The sequence below is a fragment of the Nycticebus coucang genome, chromosome 6 (assembly GCF_027406575.1).
Source record: "Nycticebus coucang isolate mNycCou1 chromosome 6, mNycCou1.pri, whole genome shotgun sequence".
Lineage (NCBI taxonomy): Eukaryota > Metazoa > Chordata > Mammalia > Primates > Lorisidae > Nycticebus > Nycticebus coucang.
The window spans coordinates 90316672-90333851 of record NC_069785.1 but is presented as its reverse complement, the minus strand read 5'-3'; positions in this window follow the sequence as shown (position 1 = coordinate 90333851).

Here is a 17180-nt window from a genome sequence, read left to right as displayed (position 1 = left end):
CAATGTCCTGTTGCCAGAACAAAGACCAAAAGATGATAATACTGTAATATGAAGATACAGTTTTAATCATCCCTAAAGAAATAATAAACCAAGGGACTTCTTGGCTAGAGGTGAAGAGAGATTCACTTCTTGAAATTTCCTAAATGAGTTATTAATTTTTTGAGGCAGTTACTCAAATATTCAATGCTATATGGAAGATACAAACTTCTGTCAGTAATTCTTAACAAGATCAGTTAACTTTCTGCTTAAGAATGTATTAGTTTATAGTCGAACATAACTACTATTACTATTATTAAAAGAGATATTTTTTTCAAAATTATTGAAAACTCCGAACAATGGAATATCATTTCCTACTGCCTTAGAAAGGATAAATAATATAAAGTCTTGAAAATTTTCAAGTAAAGATGTAGTCATTGTTTTCCTAAGAATAAGGTAATCTGCTAGGCTTTTACATACCTAAAATGATTGACAGATATGGTATCCCTATTACATCTTTGCCTTTCTTTGATGTCTGGAATTGGTGGCAGACAAAAACAGTTTTCTCAATGTCTACTAAGTAAAAATACTACTAAGTAGTAAGCACGCACAATATATCATAACATAAAATAGGATGTAAAAATTTTACAAGTATATTATGCTTTCTAAAATGTCATATTAACTACCTCTTGGGGTTTGACTAACCAAAAGTTTGAGGGTTTTGTCCTTCAAGTTGTAGTTTACGGTGTTTTTTTTGTTTTTGTTTTTTTTTTCTGAATGTAAAATTGTCCCATGGAAAATAGCCAAGAGCCTCATATGCTGGGGAGGTTGTCTTTCCTAGTTTCCAAAACAAAAGAAAACAAATCTATTCTTAGTAAATGCTTATTTATTTTGCTGCTTAAAGTATACCCAGTAATTTCATTATATTCTCAGTTATTACAATTGTTCTGGAAGAACATATTAATAATATCTCTATTCATTATTTGAGAAAACCATATAGTTTTAAATAAATTTCCTAAGATCCTGCAAACAATGGGCAGATAATCTTATAGTAAGCCTCTAAGCCCCCATACTACTTATAACGATCTAATAGCTATGCATCATTTAGGCACAATTTAATTTTGTTTGGAGGTATATTGCAAGCTGAATCACATGATTTAAAAAATTTTGGAATACTATATTTTTCACAATGAAAAAATATCAAGTTTTTATTAGATGGCATATGGAATGTTAATTCCTATGAACATACAAAGAAAAATAAAACTTAAAATTTTTAAATTAGAATAATGGAGATTATTGTCATATATATATGACAATTTATATATATTTATATATATTTCCAAAAAAAAGTTGAGTCGAATATTAAGGAAAGTAGTTACCTGTTTTTTTATCTTTTTTTTCCTTTTTTTTTTTTTTTTCCTATGAAGATCAAGCCCCAGTCATCAAGAATCATTCCATGACAACCTGGCCTTATTTGAGAAAAATAAATGAAGCATAACAATTTATTTCTAATTAATGATTTTTCTTTTTGACATAATTGTTCATTAATATATGAAATAAAGTCTTTTTCTGGTACTTTCTCTGTTTCCCCAGTTTCAGGGAGAGAGTATGGAGGGGGAAAAGTATATTAGACAAATGGGGAGCAGCTGACAGAGAATGGGATGAGACTAGAATCAAGGCAGAAATGTCAGATTCATCAGTTTAATAAAGAAACAATTGGAACACAACTCTTTTTTTAAAAGTAGCTATAGATAAGAAGTACTTTATTAACTTATTTGTTTATTTATTTGAAATCCATTGATTAAGCCTTTCATAGATATTGGACACCAGGTTTTCTATTGGAGATAGAGCAGTAGGTAAAAGAGACGGTGAGAATTTTAGTTGACTTTCCATTGTAAATTTGCTGTGTCTGCTGGCGTTATTTAGGATGTGTGGTCCCCTAGCTTACTACTATACTTATCCCTGCACTCTAAAAGGAAACTTGAGAGTACCTGTACCATATCTTGAAAACAGATTTACTTCTTAAACCATTATTGAATACTAGTAAATGATAAATTGCCTGCCCCCAAAAGCAGATTCTTGCTTTGAATATTTTCTCCATTAGCCATACTCTCACTAAAGTTGGGAGAGATTTTTTTTTATTAATCATTAAACTAGTTTAGAAAATATTACTATTGTTTCAGAGTAGCATCTTCTAAATGTTAAGCAATAGACACACTCTGGAATTATTGGCACGTTAGCCTCCAGACCGAATAAAGAGGAGGGCACGTATATTTCAGAGGATATGATTATGGGACTATGAATCAGACACTTGTACCTTACAAGTGCCACTATCTAGCTTCCTGATTATTTAATTATTGAAATAATGCTAACAACTTATGATCCTCTTACCACCCTCTAGGGCCTTTTCAAACACGCGGAAAATGTTTTATACTTGCATATGCATCAGTTTTGTGTCAGCCCATGATGAGCTATCTATCTTGTTACATATTTAGGGAAGATATTTCCAGAAAAATATCCTGGCATATGGTATAACTACTGAATCCATCACAGTGCCACTTTTCTTATTGTTTTATGGGCAGTGAAATAAGGCACATTATGACTACAGGGAGCAATAACTCACTGGAGGTTCTGTTTTTAACATAGCCTACACTCTAAATTATGAAGGCAGATTGTGTCTTGGTGTATGCTGAAATTGATGGCATGTACATATTTTTATGTAAATGTCCTTTCAACTGAAAGATGTTACACAAAACAGAGGGATTCTTGTTGAGTTATGGCTGAGGAAAGGGTGATAAATGATTTATATGGAATTCTGACTGATGTTGTTTAAAATAGTTATAGAAAATGTTTTATTTTTTTTTTGTTTTTCTTTTTTTTTTTTATTAAATCATAACTGTATACAATGATATGATTATGGGGCATCATACACTCCCTTCATAAACCATTGGACACATTTTTATCACAGTGGTTAACATAGCCTTTCCGGCGTTATCTCAGTTACTGTGCCAAAACATTTACATTCTACATTTACCAAGTTTCGCAAATACCCCTGTAATATGCACCACAGGTGTGATCCCACCGATTCCCCTCCCTCTACCCACCACCCCCTTTCCCACTTCCCCCTATTGTTAAGTTGTAGCTGGGTTATAGCTTTCATGTGAGAGTCCCAAATTAGTTTCATAGTAGGGCTGTGTACATTGGGTATTTTTTCTTCCATTCTTGGGATACTTTACTAAGAAGAATATGTTCCAGCTCCATCCATGTAAACATGAAAGAGGTAAAGTCTCCATCTTTCTTTAAGGTTGCATAGTATTCCATGGTATACATATACCACAATTTATTAATCCATTCGTGGATCGATGGGCACTTGGGCTTTTTCCATGACTTAGCTATTATGAATTGGGCTGCAATAAACATTCTGGTACAAATATCTTTGTTATGTTGTGATTTTTGGTCTTCTGGGTATATGCCCAGCAGAGGAATTACAGGATTGAATGGCAGATCTATTTTTAGATCTCTGAGTGTTCTCCATATATCTTTCCAAAAGGAATGTATTAATTTTCATTCCCACCAGCAGTGCAGAAGTGTTCCCTTTTCTCCGCATCCACGCCAACATCTCTGGTCTTGAGATTTTGTGATATAGGCTAGTCTCATTGGAGTTAGATGATATCTCAAAGTAGTTTTGATTTGCATTTCTCTGATGATTAAAGATGATGAGCATTTTTTCATATGTCTGAAGGCCGTGTGCCTGTCTTCTTCAGAGAAGTTTCTCTTCAAATCCCTTGCCCAGCCTGCGATGGGATCCCTTGTTTTTTTCTTGCTGATGCGTTTGAGTTCTCTATGGATTCTGGTTATTAAACCTTTGTCAGAGTTATACCCTGCAAATATCTTCTCCCATTCTGAGGGCTGTCTGCTTGCTCTGCTTACTGTGTTCTTAGCTGTGCAGAAGCTTTTTAGTTTGATCAAGTCCCAGTAGTGTATTTTTGAAGCTGCTTCAATTGCCCGGGGGGTTCTCCTCATGAAATACTCACCCAGACCAATTTCTTCAAGGGTTTTCCCTGCATTCTCCTCTAGTATTTTTATAGTTTCATGTCTTAAGTTTAAATCTTTAATCCAATGAGAGTCTATCTTAGTTAATGGTGAAAGGTGTGGGTCCAATTTCAGTCTTCTGCAGGTTGCCAGCCAGTTCACCCAGCACCATTTGTTAAATAGGGAATCTTTTCCCCACTGAATGTTTTTAATTGGCTTGTCAAAAATCAAATAGCAGTAAGTAGCTGGATTCATCTCTTGGTTCTCTATTCTATTCCAGATATCTACTTCTCTGTTTTTGTGCCAATACCATGCTGTTTTGATCACTATCAATTTGTAGTAAAGTCTGAGGTCTGGTAGTGTGATTCCTCCTGTTTTGTTTTTATTTCTGAGTAATGTCTTGGCTATTCGAGGTTTTTTCTGATTCCATATAAAACGAAGTAATGTTTTTTCAAGATCTTTAAAATATGACAGTGGAGCTTTAATAGGGAGTGCGTTGAAATTATATATTGCTTTGGGTAGTATGGACATTTTAATAATGTTGATTCTTCCTAGCCATGAGCATGGTATGTTTTTCCATTTGTTAACATTTTCAGCTATTTCTTTTCTTAGAGTTTCATAGTTCTCTTTATAGAGATCTTTCACGTCTTTTGTTAGGTAAATTCCCAAATATTTCATCTTCTTTGGCACTACTGTGAATGGGATAGAGTCCTTAACTGCTTTTTCAATTTGACTGTTGTTGGTGTATATAAAGGCTACCGACTTATGAATGTTGATTTTGTAACCTGAGACGCTGCTGTATTCCTTTATCACTTCTAGGAGTTTTGTAGTAGAGTCCCTAGTGTTTTCCAGATACACAATCATATCATCTGCGAAGAGCGAGAGTTTGATCTCTTCTGACCCTATATGGATACCCTTGATGGCCTTTTCTTCCCTAATTGCGGTGGCTAAAACTTCCATTACAATGTTGAAAAGCAATGGAGACAATGGGCAGCCTTGTCTGGTTCCTGATCTGAGTGGAAATGATTCCAATTTAACTCCATTCAATATGATATTGGCTGTGGGTTTGCTGTAGATAGCCTCTATCAGTTTAAGAAAAGTCCCTTCTAGACCAATTTTCTTCAGTGTTCTGATCATGAAGGGATGCTGGATATTATCAAAAGCTTTTTCTGCATCAATTGAGAGAATCATATGGTCTTTATTTTTTAATTTGTTTCTGTGCTGAATTACATTTATAGATTTACGTATATTGAACCAGCCTTGAGACCCTGGGATAAAACCAACTTGGTCATGATGTATAATTTGTTTGATGTGTTGCTGGATTCTGTTTGTTAGGATCTTGTTGAATATTTTTGCATCTATATTCATTAGTGATATTGGTCTATAATTTTCTTTTCTTGTTGGGTCTTTTCCTGGTTTGGGGATCAGGGTGATGTTTGCTTCATAGAACGTGTTGGGTAGTCTTCCTTCTTTTTCTACATTTTGGAACAGGTTGAGTAATATAGGTACTAATTCCTCTTTAAAGGTTTGGTAGAATTCTGACGTGAAACCATCTGGTCCCGGGCTTTTCTTTTTAGGGAGGTTTTGTATAGTTGATGCTATTTCTGAACTTGATATGGGTCTGTTCAACATTTCCACTTGATTCTGGTTAAGTCTTGGAAGGTGGCGTGCTTCCAAGTATCGGTCTATTTCCTTCAGATTTTCATATTTCTGAGAATAAAGTTTCTTGTAATATTCATTAAGGATTTTTTGGATTTCTGATGAGTCTGTGGTTATTTCGTCTTTGTTGTTTCTGATTAATGATATTAGAGATTTTACTCTTTTTTTCCTGATTAGGTTGGCCAGAGGTTTATCTATTTTATTGACCTTTTCAAAAAACCACCTTTTTGATTTATTGATCTGTTGTATTATTCTTTTGTTTTCAATTTCATTTAATTCTGCTCTAATTTTGGTTATTTCTTTTCTTGTACTGGGTTTGGGGTTGGAATGTTCTTCCTTTTCCAGTTGTGTGAGATGTCCCATTAAGTTGTTAACTTCCTCTCTTTCCGTTCTCTTGAGGAAGGCTTGCAGTGCTATAAATTTCCCTCTTAGAACTGCCTTTGCAGTGTCCCAGAGGTTCTGATAGTTTGTGTCTTCATTGTCGTTTTGTTCCAAAAAATTGGCGATTTCTTTCTTAATCTCATCCCTGACCCAGCTATCATTCAGCATAAGGTTATTTAACTTCCATGTTTTTGTATGGGTATGCAGATTCCTGTTGTTACTCAATTTAAGTTTTATTCCATGATGGTCCGAGAAGATGCATGGAATAATTTCTATTCCTTTAAATTTACTGAGGTTAGACTTGTGACCTAAAATGTGATCAATTTTGGAGTAAGTTCCGTGGGCTGATGAGAAGTATGTGTATTCAGTTTTTTTGGGATGAAATGTTCTGTAGATGTCTGCTAAATCTAAATATTGGATGGTTAGGTTTAAATCTAAGATTTCTTTGCTCAGCTTCTTTCTGGAGGATCGATCCAACACTGCCAAGGGAGTGTTGAAATCTCCAACGATTATGGAGCTGGAGGAAATCAAGTTACTCATGTCTGTTAGAGTTTCTCTTATAAATTGAGGTGCATTCTGGTTGGGTGCATAGATATTAATAATTGAGATCTCGTCATATTGAGTATTACCCTTAACAAATATGAAGTGACCATTCTTGTCCTTCCTTACTTTTGTTGGTTTAAAGCCTACTGTATCTGCAAATAAAATTGCAACACCTGCTTTTTTCTGATTACCATTTGCCTGAAATATGGATGACCATCCTTTCACCCTGAGTCTGTATTTGTCTTTTAAGTTGAGATGTGACTCTTGTATGCAACAAATATCTGGCTTGAGTTTTTGTATCCAGTCAGCTAACCTATGCCTCTTTAGAGGACAGTTTAAGCCATTCACATTGATGGAGAGTATTGATAAGTCTGGTGGAATTTTGGGTATCGAGTTTTTCAAAGGTCCAGTGGACGTTTTTAATCCTTTCGCCAGTGTGGAAGTTGGAGTTTGATCCGAAGTTTCTGAGTGAGTTTACTTTTGTGGTATAGGATTGGGTTGGTCATTGTGGAGGATAGGTCTGAGAACATCCTGAAGAGCTGGTTTACTTATGGCAAATTTTTTCAACATATGAATGTCATTGAAGTATTTAATTTCTCCATCATAGATGAAACTCAGTTTAGCTGGATACAAGATCCTGGGTTGAAAGTTTTTTTGCTTTAAGAGATTAAAAGTTGATGACCAGGCTCTTCTTGCTTGAAAAGTTTCAGCAGACAGGTCTGCAGTTATTCTAATGTTCTTACCTTTGTACGTTATAGTTTTCTTTCGCCGGACTGCTTTGAGAATCTTCTCTTTCATGTTAACTTTAGTGAAGCTAATTATGATATGTCTGGGAGATGGCTTATTGGGGTTGAATCGTGTTGGGGTTCTGAAGCTGTCTGCTATCTGAATTTCAGATTCTCTAGGCATGTCTGGAAAATTTTCTTTCATAATTTCATGTAGAAGGGCCTCTGTGCCCTTGGCAGCTACTTCATCGTTCTCCGAAATTCCTATAACCCTTATGTTGTTTTTTTTCGAATTATCTGAGAGTTCTCTGAGTGAGTGATCCATTTTTGCTCTCCATTTCTCTTCCTCTTTGAGAGATTGGGAGCGTTCGAAGACTTTATCTTCAATGTCAGAAATCCTTTCTTCTGCTTGCTCCATTCTGTTACTGAGGGATTCTACTGTATTTTTCATATCTTTGAGGGCTGTAAGTTCTTGTTTCAGTGTGTCTAAGTCTTTGATGGTTTTGTCTTTAAATTCGTTAAATTCTTGAAACAATTTTTGAATTTCTCCTCGAATTCCTAATTCCATTTTATTAATCTTGTCTGCAAACCAAATTCTGAATTCGACTTCTGACATCTCAGCCAGTTGTTTATGAATGGGATCTTCAATCACATCTGCTGTATCTTTTCTTGGGGGGGTTGATCTATTCTGGTTATTCATGTTACCAGAGTTTTTCCGCTGATTCCGCCCCATGGTTTACTCCCTTTGGTTTTTCCCCTGGGATTTTATCGAGGGCCCGTACAGTGTTGTGGCCTGAGAAACTGGGGCCCTGTCTGGTGTGGTGGAGCAAAGTGGTTCTGTCTTGTTTTCAGCTGGTTTCTGTTCGATCCTATTGCAACTTCTACTCTGGCTTGAGGTCTCAGCTGTGTGGAAAAATCAGCAATTAAGTCACCCCACCAGCCCACCTCTGGCCTCAGTTGGAAAAGGAGAATCAAACCTTCCTACAATCGCACACCCAGGGCACCGCCTGTAAAGTCCTCAGTCTATTAGCCCAGTTCAAAAGGTCCGAATCAACTGTCTCAATCGGCACTTGTCTCGGGTGGAAGGGTTCAAGAGGTCTCTGGGAACTGGATCACAGGGGCCTGGTGACTCCTCTGACACAGCTCACCCCAGTGCAGCGTGGCGTCAGGAGGAGCCACCCAGCAAACAGAGCAGTCTGGGAAGGTTGACATCTCCTTCCCCACTTTGCCCCTCCGTCGGACCCAGTCACTGGTATCTCTGCAGATGGCTAACTCAGTTGCCTGCAGTGAACAGACACTCCAGGGGTTTGCACCTGCCTGAATCGCAAGGAAGTCTGCCAGGCCCCCGCAGACTGCCGCTATCTAGCAGGAGGAGATGGGGCCTGACATCTTTGAGTGTTTGATGCAGGTGATGGGAAGGAGGTGTTCACTCAGGCTTAGCCCCGACCCTGATGGATGCTGCTAACAGAACAGAACAGAACAGACAACTTTGTGAGGTTCTGTCTCTGTTCCTGTCGTCGTCTACAGAAGACGGGCTGTTTTGAGTTCAAATGTCTTTGCTGCTGGAGAATTGCATCTGAACACCTCTCTGGGTCGGCCCCGCCCTGGAAGCTTCCCGGGTTTGTGAGCCGTCACCGGTGGCCTCCTCTGGTTGCCCAGGGAGACAGGGGGTGTGGCCTCAGAATATCCAGAAGTGAGCGTTCTGCCGTTAAAGAAAAAACGGCTGTTGATCTACCTCCAGGGAACTGCTGCTCTGGTGTGGGCACTCAGGCGACCCTTTTCTCCTCTGTCCCGCGCCCCAGAGTCAGCACTGAGCGGCCGCAGTTTGTGCTGGGTCCACACCCCTTAAGAGATCCCCCAAGAATCAGAACTCTTGGGGGATGGGCCCCCAGACCCCGATTGGGAGTGGGGGGGGAAGCTAGAGTTTCATTCAGTTTTATGCAATACTACGATCCGGGGAGGGCTCCTGCACTGCACCGCAGGGAAGTGCCGCCAAGGCTTGATTTCCCCTCAGCAGAGTGCCCTCTCCTCGCTCACGTATCCCAGAGTCAGCGCTGACCTGACGCAGCTCAGGCACTGTGCACTCCCCTCGAGAAATCACCCAAGGAGCCGAACTCCTGGGGGATAGGCCCTCAGACCCCGAGTGAGAGTAGGGGTTCTCAGCTCTCAGCGGGGAGGGCAGAGTCTTATTCAGTCTTGTGCCCGGGGAGGGCTCCTGCACTGCACCGCAGGGAAGTGCCACCAAGGCTTGATTTCCCCTCAGCAGAGTGCCCTCTCCTCGCTCACGTATCCCAGAGTCAGCGCTGACCTGACGCAGCTCAGGTACTGTGCACTCCCCTCGAGAAATCACCCAAGGAGCCGAACTCCGGGGGGATAGGCCCTCAGACCCCGAGTGAGAGTAGGGGCTCTCAGCTCTCAGCGGGGAGGGCAGAGTCTTATTCAGTCTTGTGCCCGGGGAGGGTTGGTGCACTGCACCGCAGGGAAGTGCCTCGAGGCGTGACTCCCCCTCAGCCTAGTGCCCTCTCCTCACTTGCGCGCCTCAGAGTCAATGCTGACCAGTCGCAACTCGGGGACTGTCCACTCCCCTTGAGAAATCACCGAAGGATCCGAATTCCTGGGGGACAGGCCTCCAGACCTCAATGGGTGGGAGGGGAGCACCGGGGGTTCAGGGTTGCCGGCAAAGGATTCCCAAAGTTTTATTCAGCCCTATGTCCGGCAGGAGAACGCCACGGCACCCCAGTAGGGGAGGTAGGTCCAGTTTTTAGAAGGTCTCTCCCGTGGAGTGGAGTGGGAGGGCCTTTAATTTCTGCCCGCTTGTTCAATTGTGGGGCTCATGAGCCGGTCTCATGGGGGAGGGGGACTCCCGTCCGCTTGGTGGTGGATTTTGTACCTTTTGTTTGCGTCCTTGTGATCACAACTTGCCTCAGCGGTGTTGATGTGCGTTCTTCAGCCTTCTCTCTTGGTGAGGCTCAAGTCCACCAGGATACTTTCTATTCCTGTCCCTTAACTCTCCTTCTGGACGGGAGCCTTTGTTGAAAGCTGGCTTCAGTCCGCCATCTTGTCTCCCCTCCGAAAATGTTTTAACTTTGATTGAACCTATGTGCCAATGAAAAATTGGCATAGGTAAAGACAGCTTTTGTACCGTAAATTTGAGTCCGTAAGATGTTATCTGCCAAAATCCTTCCCACCTGTGCACTCATATTCAACATTTTTAAATGAGCACTGTTTTTTCATTCCTCAGAAACTTATAAGACATAGAATGCAAACACTCTCAGCAAAGACAAATTTACACTTAATTTCACACTATTCTGTAAATGTATGATAGCATATCACATCTTAACTGATGGCCGGTGAAGCTTTACCTGTAAAATCTAAACCCTTGGTAAGTCTATACTAAGAAGTGGTCAATGTTTGTAAAAGCTTCACTGACCATCTCCTTTGCATTTAGATTATCAGGAGAGGCAAACTAGGCATCATATTTTCAGATGAAGGCAGCAGAAAGAAGAAAAGTAGGTTAAAGCTTCAATTTTACTCCTTGATGATTTTTCCAGTGGCTTCTCCTGTTTCCTCTTTACTCAAATATATTCTCCAAAATCAGTTTAACTTACACCTGAAATGGCATATGCATCTCCAATTCGCAGAATCACTTTGGAAAAATTCTTGGTTTTTCCACTTTCCATCAAGCAAATACAATAAGCTGATCTTACCAAGTTATATTTTCTTGATTCCATGCCTCGGATTGAACTAATTTAAGCTGTAAAAAGGTTCTGTGCCAATAGAATATAAAATATATCTCTTGAATTTCAGAAGAAAATCTTCAGAGCAATAAGGAAAACAACAACAACAAAAACAGGAAATTCCAGAACCTAGTGATTTTCAAACCAATAATGAAAACTTGAGTTTACACTAAAACTTCTGCATTGGGTAATCTGAAGGTATAGATCAGCCTGTGCTGGTCATTTTGGAAAAATAGATGCAGAAATAGAAGGGAAACAACCTAAACAGAAGCATTTGCTTCAGGCAAGAGAAATTGTAGGAGAAAAACCCTTAGAAAACATAACATTAAAATATTAAATAAAAATTCCAAATAGTTTCCTGGAAACTCCAGAAGTACGATGTAAGAGACTTTAATAGCTGTTTTCTGAAAATCATGATTCAATACAGAGAAAATATTTTCTTAGTCAAACTTTGCAAAACAAAAAAGATTCCTGGGATTTGGTGAATTAAAAAAATAATCAAAAATCGGCTGAACTACAACCAATAAATAGCTGGGCATTGTGGCAGTCACCTGTAGTCCCAGCTACTCGGGAGGCTGAGGCACATCACTCTACCAAGGGCCATAAAGTGAGACTCTGTCTCTACAAAAAAAAAAAAAAAAAATCAAAAATCATTTATTTTTTCTGATATTACTTAATCTATTAAATTCACTTAAAAAAGGAGGGGTGGAGGGGTGGGGCCACATTTATGGTGCATCCTAGACTGAGTACAGGCGATTGCACTAATGTACACAGCTATGATTTAACAATAACAAATAAAAAATAAATAAAAATAAAAGGACAAGAAAAACATGGAGAAGGTGTATTATATCCAGTTTAAAGAGATAGTATATTGAAGCAAATCAAAACATATACCTTGTATCTCTATACTTCTTGGTTAGGACTTCTCTTGATACATAAAGTAAGTTGTTTAGAGACAACCATAACTAGAAGTTGTTGGTATTAGAAGATCAATTAATATAGCAAGCTATAATAAAATACCACGTTTTCTGTAGTGCAAATAACAGTAATCCAAAGAAATGACACAACAAACTATTACATACTGGAAGATTCATTTTATACTTATGTCCTATATTTCAGAGTATTATGGGAAAATATCGATGTAATCCAAAGAATTGTGTACATATAGTTGAATAAACTATCCTTTCCTTCATGAAAAAAATAATAAAGCAATAAAATATTCCAAAGAAACAATTGCTCTGATATCTAGGTTTACAATCTTATTTTGCTTTGTCATTGTCCAGTAAAGGTGTCTGAAAAATATAATGATTCAAATAATGAGTTTTCAATAATATTTTATAATATATTTTAAAAATACTATAATTACTATGCAAAAGCAGTTAGCATCCTGTCCAAAGATATAAAATGGACTTAATATTGGTGCTGGACTTTTAAACAAATGCTCAATGTAGCTGGGACTATAGAGGTATAGTGACATTTATGACAAAATATTTCCAATTTTAAGAAGAAATTCAACAGTTATTTGAATGAAAATAGCAAGTAAGTTACTAATATTAAATATTTAACCTAAGATTATTTGGTAACATATTTGCATTTATGTTTAACCTTGTTAGACCATAGTTAACTTTTGGTAGAGAGCGCTCAAATGAAAGGCAGCCAAGTAGCCTTCTGTGGGAATGGACCTTCACAAACTGTATTTAGTCAGTAATGATTGATTACAATGTGATCTGTATTGCAATGTTTTAATTCAGAGTGAACATGGCTTGTTCTAAACCTGTAATTTATGTTTTGTAGCGTCAATGTTCAATTCTGAAGAGAAGAATGATTATAGTTTATTATGGAATAGTTGACATATGTCATTCTATTTCATGAATAATAACGAACTGTAAATGGTATATTTCTTCTATTAATCATACCATTTCTTACTGCTATGAAGTACATTATATAAGGATAAGATCTATATGATTCTACTGTAGAGTGCCAAAATAGTCATATTTCTTACTGGGGAATAGCTTATGCAATCTTAATTCTAATTTTCCAGTTATAAACATTTATTTTATGGAATTTTGTCACATTCTATAATTATACTTGCATTTAGTATTCAAGGAATATATTAACTGTTACACCTTATTAACTCTTGGAAAGATCCAATAATGTTTACCTTTAACACTTTTGCCTGGAGTCTGAATGTCAAGTATATTTATAACCTTTTAAGTGTGCAGTTCTATGAGTTTTAAAAAATGTGCAGATTTATAAAACTGCAACAAGAGCATTTTCAATACTGAAAATTGCATTCCCTCTTACCACCTTGCATTCAACACTTCCATCATACCAAACCCCTCATAAACAACTGATATCCACTGATCTGTTTTGTTGTTCAAGAATCCCATATAAAATGAATAATTCTGATGTAGCCTTTTAGTTTTTCCAGAATAGTGTGTTTGAGGATCAACCATAACATCCTTGTATCAGAATTAATTCTGTCTCATTGTTGAATAGTGTTTCAGTGTGTAGGTGTATCATAGATTATCGATTCACCAGATGATACACATTTGCATAGTTTTTTGTTTTAGCAATTATGAATATAGCACCAAAAACATTGTTTCCATTTTTCTTGAGTAAATATCAAGGAGTGGGTTGTGATCCTATGGTTAATGAATATGTAACTTTGATTTATAAACTGCAAAATTGTTGTCCAAAGTAGATCTACCATTCTTCATTTCTTCTATTATCTTATGAGATTTCTAGCTACTACACATCAGAACTTGCACTTGGGATTTTCATGTTTTTCTGTATTTTTGCTTTGTTTTGAACATCTTTGTAAACATGCAGAATTTTATCAAGATTTCAATTTTCATTTTGGTAATGACCATATATACAGCATTTTTATCAAAGACTTATTTACTATCATATCTTTCATAAAGTATATCGAAAGAATTTGCCCATTTTAATTGGTTTTTTTGTTTTATTATGTTTTAGAGTTATTTACATATTTTGGATAAAAGCCCTATATGTTTTTGCAAATGCTTTCTCCTAGGTTTTGACTTATCTTTTTATTTTTTAACATGACTTGTTTCAAAAACCCAAAAGTTGTGGTTTCTTGTTTATTTTACAGCATGTCAATATTCACTTGTTCTGCCACCATTTGTTAAATGAATGTCTCTTATCTAGCATTGTTTCCTTCAGCTTGACAAAAATCAGTTGTGTTTAGGGTGAGGGTTTGCTCTCCAGATGGTCTTTCTCAGTGCTCTGCTTGACCTTCACTTTGTGTCTTCCCTGTGTGCCTAGAAAGTAGAGTGACCATACTCTGCACACTCTTTTCTCTTCCTTAGTAGTTGACTGCTTCTGCTTATTCATTGGTCCTGCTAGTGTGTGTGTGTGTGTGTGTGTGTGTGTGTGTACATGGTGCCTAGCATGGGGAGGGGGTGGGTCTTCTCTTTGTCCTGGTTCTGTATCGGTCTTAGACTGTCTCTGTCTCTGCATCTTGAGATGAGTCTCTCAGTATCTCTTCCCATGGTCAAACAGCTTTCTATTTTGGTAGATCTTACCAGGGAGAATATTTTTTTTTTCCTCCTTTACCAGTAGGTCTTTTTTATACTCCAGGCCTTTGGAAGTTTTGTATTATTCCAAAGAAGATTGCACCTTCTCTCTGCCTCCTTGGGGAGATAAGATATGCTGCCCTTTTTCCAACTGCTTGGGGGAGAATTTGCCTTTCCCGATGGAAAGGCAATTCCACTTGCCTTCTCCAGGACTTTATCTCCAGTGAAAGCTTTCTGTCATCTGCCACCCTGTGTATAATCTTCCTCATGGACAACCAGTGAAGTTAGTAGAGTAAATAATAAGAATTATGCAAACTTTCTTGTTGTCTGAAGTCATGGTGTTCTATAATCTCAAAGTAGAATACATTTAGCATTTGACAATTTGTTAAATGTTAGCTGAATTCTTAGCTCTTGGTATGTCTGAGAACCTTTTCTTTTGCTGTCACTCTCAAGTCAATGCCATCTAGTCTTTCGTCACAAGTCCCGGTCTTTCCTTAGATTTCAAGCTATTCTTTTTGTACAGTTGTCAAGATAAAAGTGATACTCCTCTAAGTTCTCTATGTCCCAAATGAAAGTAGATATCCTCCTAGGCAAAAGCAGGTCTCCTAGCCCTCATATAGAAACACTACTTCTAGTATTCCCCTCAGAGTTATGACTATCTTTGAGACTCTTGTTTTTATACCAACTGACAATAAAAATAAGCAGAACAGAAACAACCAAGACATTTTCCAAAATGTATGATCCTACCAATTTGGAGTAAAAAGAATATAAATAGAGATTAAGTATCCTGAAAAGATATAAATGTAAAAAAAAATATGATCAATGAACTGATCATGTGAAATTTGGCCAGTCTATTCTTTTTATTTGGACATTACATTACACACAATGCTAAAAAACCAGCAAAGATGATTTTTTTTTACTATAAGCCAAAAAGGCAAATGCAGAGTACCTTATCAAAATAAGTGATGAAATAGTCCAAGCTTTATGAAAGTATCTCAAAAGGAAGAGCTAACCATGACCAAAGAGAAACTATCTCCTAATAGGCAAGTTTATACTAATTTCTCTTTTATGTTAGAAAAATGGTTATGATTGCATTATATCCATAAACCTAACACTACTAAGTAGTAATATTCTATCAGACCTAAATGAAAAGAAATAGAAAATAAAAATTCTGAAAGAAAATTTTATCTATCGCCTTGCTCCTGTATTAGACATTATAGAAACAAGATGTAGTAAATAAAAGGTATAACCTGAGACATTCTATCAGAACTAAAAAAAGAGGAAGTGAACAAAATAGAAATCATATTAAGTGATCCAAATATCTGAGTTTTATAGAAGTTTTTAGACAAAAGAGGAAAATCCAATGGACAGAAAGCACTAACCAGCTTGAACATCCTGATGATGAAGAAACCAATTCACTAAGTATCTTAGCCAGAAAGATGTTTAGAATAAAAAAGATTGGTGTATGCCCTACAGGACAAAATCATATTGAACCCAGCATTCAGCTATTATAAAGAAGTAAGAAGGATTATATGAAATTTATCTTATATATTGCTTTGAATTGGATGTATGAAAAACCAAGGCTTAATTTGCGACAAAGCCTCAACAACTATGTGGAACTTTATAAAATTTGTATGCATTTTTTAATTTCATTTGTTATTTCTATGCTGTTCCACTTTCCCTTGGCTTGGTATGTTTTGCACTATTCTTTTTACATTATATCATTTTCACACCCTGCTAAGTACTCTTTATCAAATAATGTTAAAAATATATTAATAATTTAAAAATACACATATAACATAACAATGAATATTTAGCAATAATGGAGGAGAATCTATATATAAAAGATGGAAATTAAGAACTCTATCGCACCAATAAATGTTGTATGTGTATATGTGCAGAAAAATAAGAGAAATTAAATTTTTCAGGGGCTTTTAAAATAATCAACCTATGTCATCTTTTTGAAAAGAGGTATTATTCTGTAATAAACTCTTCTAGTCACCTAGAAAGTGACACACTGGTAAGAAATACAAGAAAACTATATTCGTTTTCTATTGCTGCATAATAAATTATCCCAAAACATAGTGATTTAAAATTCTGTCTTTGTTGTCTCACACTTCCTATGGGTCAGGAATCTGGGCATGTTTCAGGTGGGTCTGTATTTTAAGATCTTTTGTAGCCTGCATTCAAGTATCAACCAAGATGTAGTCATCTGAAGGTGAACACCAGCAGTGATTTACTTCCAAACTACATGGCTTTTGGCAGGATTTGGTTTCTCATAGGTTGTTGGACTAAGGCTTCATTTCCTTGTTTTTGTTGGCTGGAGTTTACTCACAATCTCTACTTATGTGGCATCTAAAACGTAGCAAACTTGCTTTATCAGGGATGCGAGTTGAGATGGCAATAAGGAAGGTCTGCTAGACAGAGGTCACAGCTTTTATAGGCAAACCAAACAACTGACAGTCATCACTTTGTCTCTATTCCCTTCTTTAGAATCAAATAAATAAGTTCCACCCTTATGAAAGGAGAATAAAGTTCACAAGGGTACCAATCCCAGAGGTGGAATCAATGCAGCTATCTTAGAAGCA